This window comes from Triturus cristatus, chromosome 7 (genome assembly GCF_964204655.1).
Source record: "Triturus cristatus chromosome 7, aTriCri1.1, whole genome shotgun sequence".
NCBI classification, from domain to species: Eukaryota; Metazoa; Chordata; class Amphibia; order Caudata; family Salamandridae; genus Triturus; species Triturus cristatus.
Genome location: NC_140590.1, coordinates 249420078 through 249432094, shown reverse-complemented (window position 1 = coordinate 249432094; position 12017 = coordinate 249420078).

The window sequence follows — 12017 nt, the reverse complement described above, 5'->3', positions numbered from 1 at the left end:
ATAACAGGGGGGTGGTGTCTAGTACCACCACTCCCATGTATGCATATCATCTTGCCCCCTAATGCAGTTAGTTGAACATAACCTGGAGTGAGGGCCCTGCGCACTGGCACCATCCCAGTGGTGACCCACCCCATTACCTCATCAAGCATTTAAAATAGGCACCCCTGCCCTGGTGACACATAATCCTGACTGAGCATCTCCCACTGACCATACAGGATACACCTCTACATCGTAGGGGCTAACAGTCTGGATTGTCCTTCACCTAAGTGCAGCAGCAAGAATACATGTTTAAGCATCACTTTAGAATGACAGTACTCATCACATTTGTTGGTCATTAGAATGCATTGCAATTACAGCCCCTAAAGGCATCACAGATAAAATCACAGGATTAAGCATATACAGCCAGACAACCTAGCAGGAATGTGGAGCAACATAACCCCATTTGGCTTATGACATCACCTTACACAGGTTCTTCACATTACACATGTGCCTGTCAGTCCCTCTACAACAAATGACAATAGTAAATGCATTTCTGGTGCAATTACACCTCTTCACATCCAGAGGATGCCCTTCTCCAGACATCCCCAACTCAGACCTTCATCCCTTGGTGCACTTCTCAATACACCCCCACCCGGGACAACCTGCCTGCCTACTCGCTGGAGGGCAGCCTGGCAAGCCCACCCCCGGCTGCCCCCGCCGGCTCCCTGCCCAGCCAGCACCCTTGCGTGCTGCCACGGGAGCAGGCGCTGCAGTTCTTGTCTGCCTGCTTCGGCAAGCAGACGCACAGGCCTTCCGCCGCTTCGGGTCTTCAGGGAAGTGCTATGGCACTCCCCCCACCTACTCCTCACTTCGAGTCTTCACAGGGGGGGGGGTGGCGCAACGGCACCCCCGACTTCCTTCTTCTCTTCGGGGACCAGGGTAGGCTCCTGGTACCCCCAGCCACCATCGGGACCCGGAGTTGGGGTCTCGGGCTCCTGATTACTTCATGGGGAGTGTGATGGCACTCCCCGGCTTGACTTTGCCCTAGAGGGGGGACGCACGATGAAGCGCACCCCTCCTCCTTATCTACTACTGTTCCTTGTTTTGCTAGCATGATTTTGTACACTCCGTCTTCGTCTGGGGTCTGAATAGCAACACCATCCGGTGTGAAAAATATGGTGAGATTCATCTTGCACACCGGGGCCATCTTCAAGGTGAGCACGATGGCGCTCCCTGGCCTGACTTCTCCCGCGAGGGGGGTTGCGCGACGGCCCCCTCCTCTACACCACCATCACCATCGGGGCCCGGGGTTGGGATCCCAGGACCCTGAGCTCTCTTCGAGGGGGGCGCGACGGTGCTTCCCCTCCACCGATGTCTTTGGGGGCCAGGGTGGGCTCCTGGCACTCCTCTTGGGCCAGTTCACGGGGAGGGCTTTGGGGCTCCCCGACTTTACTTCTTTCTGGGGGCAGCACCCGGGACCTGACCCACCCCGGGGGCATATGCAAGACCGGCTGCAGAGCCCCACGCACTTCGTCGTCGGTCTGCCAGAGGTCAAAGGTCACCTACCTTCTGGGCGGCATTTCTCAGCGCCCAGGGGACCGATCTTCGCAATTCTGGACTCTTCTTGCTCCTGGGGTGCTCCCCAGCCACTGGGAGCACTTTCCTTTGCCCTCCTGGTCTCAAGGAGGGTGGATTCAGCAGGGAGCTGTCTTCACTGGCTCCCTGCGCCTGCCTTTCGCCTGGCTCTCCTCCTGGGCCTCTCTTTTTCCTGCGCAGAGGCCCCTGCTTCTGCTCACTTGTCCTGGTCTCTTCTCTTGGCGCTGTTCAGGAACCTGGGACAGTCAGGGGTTTTCTCCTGCCAACTGCCCATTGCGCCAGGCTCCAGCACCCTCTGCCTCAGCAGACCACACCCCAGAGAGAGCTTCTCTTCCTGTGCAAACACTTTTAAAGAATTGGGGAGGGGGCTGGCAGGAAGTCTCTGTTTGCCCTATCACACAGCGAAACATCACTTCTCTGGCCCTGCTCCCTCCTTCCTGCCCAGGCCTCTGGGTTGGTTCAAGATGGCGTCGTCCAGGTGTCTCCTGCAACATGGTCTCTGAAATCCCCTTCCCCCCAGAGCTGCCTTCTCCCTTGTGCAGCAGGGTGCCTGGCACCAGGTGACAGCTGCTGATGGATTAGCCTGTAGCTCCACCCATCTTCTCTTCTTGGAGAGGAGGTCTTCGCTCTTGGAAGAAAGGTCATTAATCCAGCCTGCTGGGGTCAGCCCCCAGCCAGGCCCTGATTATGAGCTGACTCAGAGAAATATAACCTTTCTGGATGACCCAAAAGCAGTACAAATATGACTTTGGACTCTGCAGAATACTTCTTCTCACATAGGTTACAGTGGTCTTTGGTGCGTGTCTGGAATTTGTAGGCCCTAGGAAAGTAAAACTAGCCCATGTGCTCCCTCTCCTCATAAGATAATAATGGAATAAACACTGTAAAGCACACTGACTTTCCCTGGCATGTTTCTTTCCACTGTATAAAGCCTATTCCATATCACCACCCAATTCTGCATAAGTCCTGCCACACCATTCACTTTGTATCTGCTCCTGGGCTGCGCACGCCAGGAATCTCCCCCGTGCAGCCCGTACACATGTGCACACGCATGTACACATGTGTCTACATGTAACCAGCCCGGTGCCCCTTACTCCAGCTGCTGAACAGCGGCCTAGTAAAGCTAGGAGACACCAGTAAAATCCACATGTAGTCTCTTTCATCATGAGTTCACTGTGGGTGAGTCCCAACTTATGAGGCTCTCCCACAGTAAAGGCTCAATGAATAGGTGCTCAAAACGCAAAAGTCCGGGCGGCTCAGAGTGTCAGAACCACCTTCTAACAATTGCTCTTCTCACTATGAGGGAGGCTCACATTTCTCCTGCACATCTGATGATACCTAAAATGTTTTCACTGAAGCCCGAGAGATAATTTTCAGTTTATATAAAAGTCAAAATGATAGTCTTTGCCAGGTCTTGATTTTTAAATGACTGTTTATTGTTGACACTGACTGACTGGTTAGTCTGCCTTTTATTTCTTAATGTGATTATACTAACTTTATTGTGACAAGGTGCCAAATTTGAGTCATTGAAGTTAAAACTTCTAAACTAATGCTGATAACGTATTCGATGCAACGTTTTACAGTCTTTCCAGAGGTTGGAATCTGCAGGGAGAGGCAAATGATGTCTTCGAGGGTTTCAGGGTCGGATTGGCCGTAGCAGGCACCGGGCATTTCCCCATTGGGCCGGAGGGTTGAGGGCCAGTTTTGAGCCTGGCTTTGCAATATCGGCCCCTGTAACAAAAGCGGGATCACCTGTCCCTAACCCCCCTTCCCCACTCCCAGGGCCGTTCAGGCAGCAATCGTCAGCGCTGGTTGCTGTTCCCAGTTCAGCCCTGGTAGGTTTACCTGTCAGGTGAGTTTCTTTGCAGGTTAACGAGGAGGTTTTGCAGCAGGAAGGTGGGTTGCGAGAAGAGCTCAGTGCGCAGCGGGTACTATTAATCTAGGAGGTAGTCATAAAATAACTGCAAAGTGAAAATGAAGGTGCGGAGGCAGATGTCTATTACACTGCGATATCAGGAGAGAGGGCTTCACCCTGGAGGACTGTGGAGACACGAGATGGAGTCAGCGATGAACAGGGGCCTGTCACACAAACGTTTAAGTGGATATGCAGGGCACAAGTCCTAAACAAGTGTGTCCCTCCTTGTGCCCCGGGGGCACTAGGTAGTGCATGTTTTGTCCGGAGCACGTATTACATTTTGTTTACCTGATCGTTGCTTGAGGCACTTTAAAGAAGTTCCACCAAAGCAGATAAACACAGTACTTTGACGATGGGAAACTGATAAGAGAAACACACACGGAAGAACAGGAAATAGAACGCCTAAACCCAATAGAACGAGGAAAAGTGAAGTGACAAGCACAAGGACTAATAAGAAGTGAACAAAGAGGTGAATGCCGAATGTAAGTCACTTTTAAGATAAATTGAATACAATATATTCCACAAGCACAGCGCAAGCGCTGTGCAGGCAAAACCTAAAAATGACCATGCAGCTGTTAAATATAGGAGGGAGTCAGCAGAGGAAGACGAGGATGCTGGTGCTAAATGTACATGTGAAATGGCTGCATACTCCTTGTTGGAAATCCCCCACTCCCACGCCTGAAGAGGTTGGTGGTAACGGGGTCTTTCCAGGACATACACAGTGGTAGCTTGACTCGAGTGGTCAGGAATCAGGCACCGTGCTAAGCATACGTCATACCCATACAATAACCATGCGTGCATCCGTTCCAAAAACGACTCTACACCGTAAAAATTTATGAAAATATCTCTGTTTATCTTCTTTTTCTCTTAGTTACTGATTAAATAAATAATAACACAATCACCATATACAAGGCTTTTTCTGTGGAAGGGTACGTCAAATATATACTGTCTTAATGATTCAATAAATAGGGGAGATCATAGATAATTAAGGCATAAATATAAGTGCATTACATACAGGCAATTAAATATTATGAGGCAATAAATACTGCAAGCCAATAAATATTGTGCGACAATAAATACTGTGGAACAATAAATACAGTGAAGCAATAAATAGGTTAAATACAATAAATACAGTGCTCTCAATAAATAATTAAAAGCTGACAGTGACACTTATAGAATCAGATCACATTTAGATTTCTATGGGCTGATTTGGCCCAGCCACAGCTTGTGGTTAGGTGGATGGCTTGAGGGTGTCTATTCCCTGGCTTGAACAAGGCTGAGGCCCAAACTGAGGTAGATAAAGGGGGGAGATTCTAGAGACCTGGCTCTCTCACTCTACACAACCCCTCTGGATTAGTCTCAGCTCTCCCCTGGCACAATCAAGCTGGTTCCAGCACCTCTCTAGCCCCTAGGGTAGTCTCTCAGGACTCCACAGGGCCTCAGGCGCCCTCTATTCCACTTACTGCCCTTTTTCTGAAGCTCCGACGCCGCTGGAGTCGGGTCGACGCCGTGAGGTGGTTCCGGGTCGATGTCGGCGGCCTCAGCGCAATGTCAGTTCTTGACGACGCCGGTAGGCGGTTCCGGTTCGATGTCGGCGGCCTCGGCTCGATCTCGACCTCCGGTTCGATGACGTCGGGCAGTCTTGGCTCGATGTCGACTTCGGGCGGCTCCGGTCCGATGGCGACCTCAGGTTCGATGACGTCGGCCGGCCTTGGCTCGATGTCGACTTCCGGCGGCTCCGGAGTGCGATCCCCACTCCCGACCTCCGGTGCTCCTCTCCTCAGGTTCCGGCGACTCCGGAGTGCGACCTCCACTCCCGACCTCCGGTGCTCCTCTCCTCAAGTTCCGGCGACTCCGGAGTGCGATCTCCACTCCCGACCTCCGGCACGCTTCACCTCGGTCTCCTGCGACTCCGGAGGGCGGACTTCACTCCCCCGTCGACGCCGCTCACTCGACCTCGGGTGACTTCCTCCTCGACCTCTGGTACTCTCTACGACCTCCGTCGGCGCCCTCTCTTGACCTCTGGCGGCTCCGGGTACGACGTCTGCTTTTCCAGTCAGCGCCGCCTCTCCATCTCGGGCTCCGGGTCTCTAGGCTTCTCGACGTCGGTCTCCAGGAAAACCAATAATCAGGTCAGGACTTTGCTGTTCTTTGCTTCTAAGGCCTGTTCCTGCTGTCCAGGTCCTCAAGATGGTTTTTCTTGCTTCTTCCCACACAGGGCTCCAGGCTGGGCTCAGTCAGTAGGGACTAGTATCAAGGGTGGGTTTATGAACCCCACTCCAGGCACAAGTTTCCACCCCTGCTGCCTCACTCCTTCCTCCTTCAGGTTTCTGCTGCTCTCTCTTCACCAGTCAGGTGCCAACTGCCAACTCCAACTGTCAACTCTCTGTCTTAGCTTCCCAACATTCTAAACCGCCTCCAACTGTCACAGGGCTCCAGAATGTTGCAGAAGGTTCTAGTAGGTTCCAGTGGGTTCTGATGATGTCACAGGTGGCCACCATTTTGTGCTCCAGGCCCTCAGACAGAAGTTCCAGGGGTAGATAAAATGGCTCCCTGAATCTGCATCAACACTAAAAAGTCTGGTGGTTCCCAAAAAGGAAAAATTCTAACAGGGTTTGAGGCAAAAGTGGGACAAAATAAATAATGATGAGGAGGGACCACCCAAAGGGCTGACAGGTCTAACACGCGTCCCCCCCAGCTGAAAGTGGGGAGAGCTACCCAACCCCTTGGGAGTTCTCATCACTAAGGCGAAAATACCTTGAGAGACCGTCTGCATTGGCGTGGTCCACTCCAGGCCGATGTTCCACCTGAAAGTCCGTTCCCTGTAGGGAAATAGACCACCTCAACAACTTGGGATTCTCCCCCTTCATCTGCATCAGCCAACGAAGGGGTCGGTGGTCGGTCTGAACCAGGAAGTGCGAGCCAAACAGGTATGGCCGTAACTTCTTCAGAGCCCATACCACTGCAAAGGCTTCACGCTCTATTGCACTCCACTTCTGTTCCCTGGGAAGTAGTCTCCGGGATAGGAAGACCACGGGTTGATCCAGACCCTCTTCATTGAGTTGCGATAACACTGCCCCAATGCCATGTTCCGATGCATCCGTCTGGACAATGAACTCCTTGGAAAAGTCTGGGGCCCTTAAGACCGGGGCCTCGCACATGGCTTTCTTCAGTCTCACAAAGGCCTGCTGACAAGCCTCCGTCCAGACTACCCGTCGAGGTTGTTTCTTGGACGTGAGCTCCGTGAGGGGGGCTACGATGGTACCGTACCCCTTCACGAAGCGGCGGTAGTATCCCGTGAGGCCCAGAAAAGCTCGGACCTCAGTCTGTGTCTTGGGGGGTTCCCAGGCCATGATGGCCTCGATCTTCGCCTGGAGGGGTTGCACCGCTCCCCTACCCACCAAGTGTCCAAGGTACACTACCGACCCCTGCCCGATCTGGCACTTGCTGGCCTTGATCGTCAATCCAGCTTGTCTCAGGGCCTGGAGAACAGCTTGCAGGTGACGCAAGTGATCCTCCCAGCTGTTACTGAAGACGGCTATGTCATCCAGATAAGCAGCAGAGAAACTCTCCATTCCGGTGAGGATCTGGTTTACCAGGCGCTGAAACGTGGCTGGTGCGTTCTTGAGCCCAAAGGGCATCACACAGAACTGGTAGTGGCCATTGGGCGTGGAGAAGGCTGACCTTTCCCTTGCTCCATCAGTCAAAGAGATCTGCCACTACCCAGAAGTAAGGTCAAAGGTACTTAGATATTGGGCAGCTCCCAGCCGGTCAATCAATTCATCCGCCCTAGGGATCGGATGAGCATCAGTTTTGGTCACTGAATTCAGTCCCCGGTAGTCCACACAGAACCTCAGTTCCGGTTGGGCACCCGGTGGTGCAGCTTTTGGTACTAACACCACCGGACTGGACCAGGGGCTGCTAGAAGGTTCGATCACTCCTAGCTCCAGCATCTTAGTGACTTCACTGTTAATGCTGGCCTTCACCTTGTCTGACATCCGGTAGATCTTGGACTTCACAGGTGGGCTGTCTCCTGTGTCCACGTCATGGACGCACAGGTGAGTCCTACCCCAGACAAGGGAGAACAACGAAGAGTACTGCCCCAGGACCTGGCGGCAGTCCTCCTGCTGTTCAGGAGTTAGAGATGGGAAGAGAATCACTCCCTCCACCGACCCATCCTTTTCTTGAGACGCAAACAAATCGGGGAGAGGCTCGCTTTCCGCGTCCTCTGCTCCGTCAGTCACCATCATCAAGATGACTTCGGGCCTCTCGTGGTGGGGTTTGAGGCGGTTGGCGTGCAGCACCCGTAGGGGCTGACGAGGGGTCTTCAGGTCCACCAAGTAGGTAGCCTTACCCTTCTTCTCCAACACTTCAAAGGGTCCTGACCAGCGATCCTGGAGGGCGCTAAGCTCTCCTGGTTTGATCACCCACACCTTCTGGCCAGGCTCCAACTCCACCGGGTGAGCGTTGTGGTCATACCACGCCTTCATTACTGCTTGGCTGGCCTCCAAGTTGTCAGAAGCTTGCTTCCACAACTTAGCCATTTGGCTCCGGAAGGCCAGCATGTAGCTCACCACGTCCTGGGGAAGCTTTCTGGGAGTTCTTTCCCATCCGTCTCTCACCAGGTTGAGAGGTCCACGTACAGGGTGCCCATACAGAAGCTCGAAGGGGCTGAAGCCCACTCCCTTCTGTGGCACTTCCCTGTAGGAAAAGAGTAAACAGGGCAGGAGGACGTCCCATTTCCTCCGCAGGCTTTCAGGCAGACTTCTGATCATGCCCTTCAAGGTTTTGTTAAACCTCTCCACCAGACCATTGGTCTGGGGGTGGTAAGGAGTGGTGAACCGGTATGTCACTCCACACTCCTTCCACATCGCCCGCATGTACGCTGACATGAAGTTGGTCCCCCTGTCGGACACAACTTCCTTGGGAAAACCCACTCGGGTGAAGATTCCCATCAGGGCCCTAGCCACAACAGGTGCTGTTATGGTCCTCAGAGGTATTGCCTCTGGGTACCGTGTGGCATGATCCACCAGAACCAGGATAAACCTGTGACCAGCTGTAGTAGGTGGATCTAACGGACCCACAATGTCGATGCCCACCCTTTCAAAGGGGGTGCTAACGACAGGAAGTGGTTCCAGGGGAGCTTTTAGCTTCACCCCTGTTTTCCCACTGGCTTGGCAAGACACACATGTCCGGCAGTAGGTATCGGACGACACTTTCATTTGAGGCCAATAAAAGTGTGGGACAAGACGGGCGAAGGTCTTGTCTTGCCCCAGGTGTCCTGCCAAGGGGATCTCGTGAGCCAACTCCAGAAGGAAGGCTCGATAACGTTGAGGGACTACCAAGGCTCGTGACGATCCATGCAGGGGTGCCTTGGGTTCACTGTAGAGGAGGCCATCCTCCCAGTAAACACTGTAGTTCCCTTCAACGTTCCCTGCTGCCTGGGCTTCGGCCTGTCGCCTCAGCCCCTCAAGGGTAGGGCACTCCCTCTGGCCCTGCCAGAATTCCTCCCTGGACGGGCTTCCCTCCACGTGCCACTCGGCCGGGATGGGTAGGTCCTCCAGTTTGGCAACATCCCCCACCGCAGACTCCTGGTCCACCACCTCCGGTGGCCTATCCGTCCTACGGGGTGCGGACGCCGAGGCAGGCTCCTCCTGTCCTCGGTTCTTCCCTTGACTGGCAGCTGGCTGGGCCTTTGTTCCAGGCTCCAGCCGAAACGAACTCCCTCTCCGGGTAGTCGCGGACCTTGTGCTCACACAGGCCCAGTCAGGTGTACCCAGCATCTCAGTATGAGTCCGGTATTCCACCTCCTTCCAAGCGTTGTGTTCCATGTCATTCCACAGCAGACAATCAACTGGCACAGCAGGGCTTACGGCAACTCGAAGTGAACCTGCAACCCCCCCCATTCAAAGGGAACCTCGGCCACCGGATAGTGGCCTGTTCTGCCGTCAGCCATCGCGGCTGGGTGGAGTACATCGGGAATTACCTGCTCTGGAGACACCAGTTGGCTACGTACCATAGTCATACTGGCTCCTGTGTCTCTCAGAGCCTCCCCTCTTTGGCCGTTGATGGTGACCCACTGTCCATACTTTACGGTATTTGCGGGCACCTGGATCTTAGGAACCATCTCCCGTTCTCCCAGGGACACTAAAGTGACACCCGCCCACTCCCTTCCCTTAGTTAAGGGCATCTCCTCCCCGAGCACTACACTAGCTACTCCGGGGGCCTTTCCTCCAATGGGAGGGGGTGGTCGTTTCAGGCACTCCGGATCTCCCTTATAGTGTCCAACGCCACCGCACTCGTAGCAATGGACAACCCTTGGCTGCTGACTCTGGCCAGGATTAGGGTTTCTGGGTGGGTTAGCCCTAGGGGTGAATCCTGTTCCCTTCCCTTGGAAGTTATTTTGGGGGCCTTTGGAGAACTCCTTTTTCTTTTCCCCTCCCTCTTTCTTCTGGGGGGCGCCCTGTCCGGCCTTTTGAGTATCCCCTCCAGTCCCCCTTGTGGACACCCGGGTACTAGCCCAAATGTCCGCCTCCTCAGCAAGCTTCCGGGGATTGGTCAGCTTGCTATCCACCAGGTGTTGACGCAGTTCAGGGAAACATTTTTCGAGCAGGTGTTCCTTCAGTACTAGATCAAACAACCCCTCGTAGTTCCTCACTTCACTGCCCTGAATCCAACCCTCTAGTGCCTTCTTTGCATAGTCCAGGAAGTCCACCCAATTCTGTGTGCCCAGTTTGTGACTACCCCTGAACTTCTGTCTGTACTTTTCGGGTGTTAGTCCAAACTTTCTTATGAGCGCCAGTTTCATGGTGGGGTAGTGGGTCTGCTCATCCTCCTCTAAGGCCAATAAAGCATCCCTACCAGCTGGAGGCATGTACTTGTACAATCCCGCTCCCCAGTACTTCTCTGGAACCCCATGGGCCCTTAACGAGACCTCATAGGCCGCTAGCCACTTGGCGATATCGTCACCCGCCCCATAGCTAGCTACTATGTCCTTTGGCAGGTAGGGTTTGGGTTCCCTGGTGTACTCTCGTTCTTCGCTGCCACCGTTAGGTACAGGGTGTGCCCCGATTCTCAGGATCTGAAGATCTATCTCTTTCAGCCTTATCTCATGAGCCATCCTCTGTTCCTCCTTCTCTTTCTCCAGCCTTGCTAAGTCCCATGTGAGCTGTCTTTTCTCCCTCCGGTCTGTTAACTCCACTTCAGACAAGCCACCGCTAGAGGCACTGCTGCCCTTCCTGGAAAGTGTCCTGGGCCCCGCTAACAGGTTCCCCACCTCAGGTTGGTACAAACCAGCTCCCTCACTGTCAGGCTCTCTATCCCTGTCCTCCTCCTCAGCCTTGCTTTCTCGTCGTGCCTCCCCCCAAGCCCTTAAGCTGGTTTGGAGTGCACCCTTCTTTGCTCCTGGGGGACAATACACCCCCTCCCGCTGACAAAACTCCCTGAGTTGGGCCACAGTGTACGTTTCTAAATTCTCCAGTACAAACTCCATCTTGCCCACTCAGGTCAGAGGACAGTTATTTGCAGTAACTATGCAGGGGGGTACCTTATATAATACCTCATCCCACCACCAGAGTAAATTTGGAAAAAACAAAAACTCACAATTAGGAAGGCCGCTTGGAGAAAACTCCCGGTGTAGGCCTATGGACTACCCACAGGTATTGTCGAGTATACGTAGGCACAGCTCTATCCCACCACTGAACACCAATTATGTTGGAAATCCCCCACTCCCACGCCTGAAGAGGTTGGTGGTAACGGGGTCTTTCCAGGACATACACAGTGGTAGCTTGACTCGAGTGGTCAGGAATCAGGCACCGTGCTAAGCATACGTCATACCCATACAATAACCATGCGTGCATCCGTTCCAAAAACGACTCTACACCGTAAACATTTATGAAAATATCTCTGTTTATCTTCTTTTTCTCTTAGTTACTGATTAAATAAATAATAACACAATCACCATATACAAGGCTTTTTCTGTGGAAGGGTACGTCAAATATATACTGTCTTAATGATTCAATAAATAGGGGAGATCATAGATAATTAAGGCATAAATATAAGTGCATTACATACAGGCAATTAAATATTATGAGGCAATAAATATTGCAAGCCAATAAATATTGTGCGACAATAAATACTGTGGAACAATAAATACAGTGAAGCAATAAATAGGTTAAATACAATAAATACAGTGCTCTCAATAAATAATTAAAAGCTGACAGTGACACTTATAGAATCAGATCACATTTAGATTTCTATGGGCTGATTTGGCCCAGCCACAGCTTGTGGTTAGGTGGATGGCTTGAGGGTGTCTATTCCCTGGCTTGAACAAGGCTGAGGCCCAAACTGAGGTAGATAAAGGGGGGAGATTCTAGAGACCTGGCTCTCTCACTCTACACAACCCCTCTGGATTAGTCTCAGCTCTCCCCTGGCACAATCAAGCTGGTTCCAGCACCTCTCTAGCCCCTAGGGTAGTCTCTCAGGATTCCACAGGGCCTCAGGCGCCCTCTATTCCACTTACTGCCCT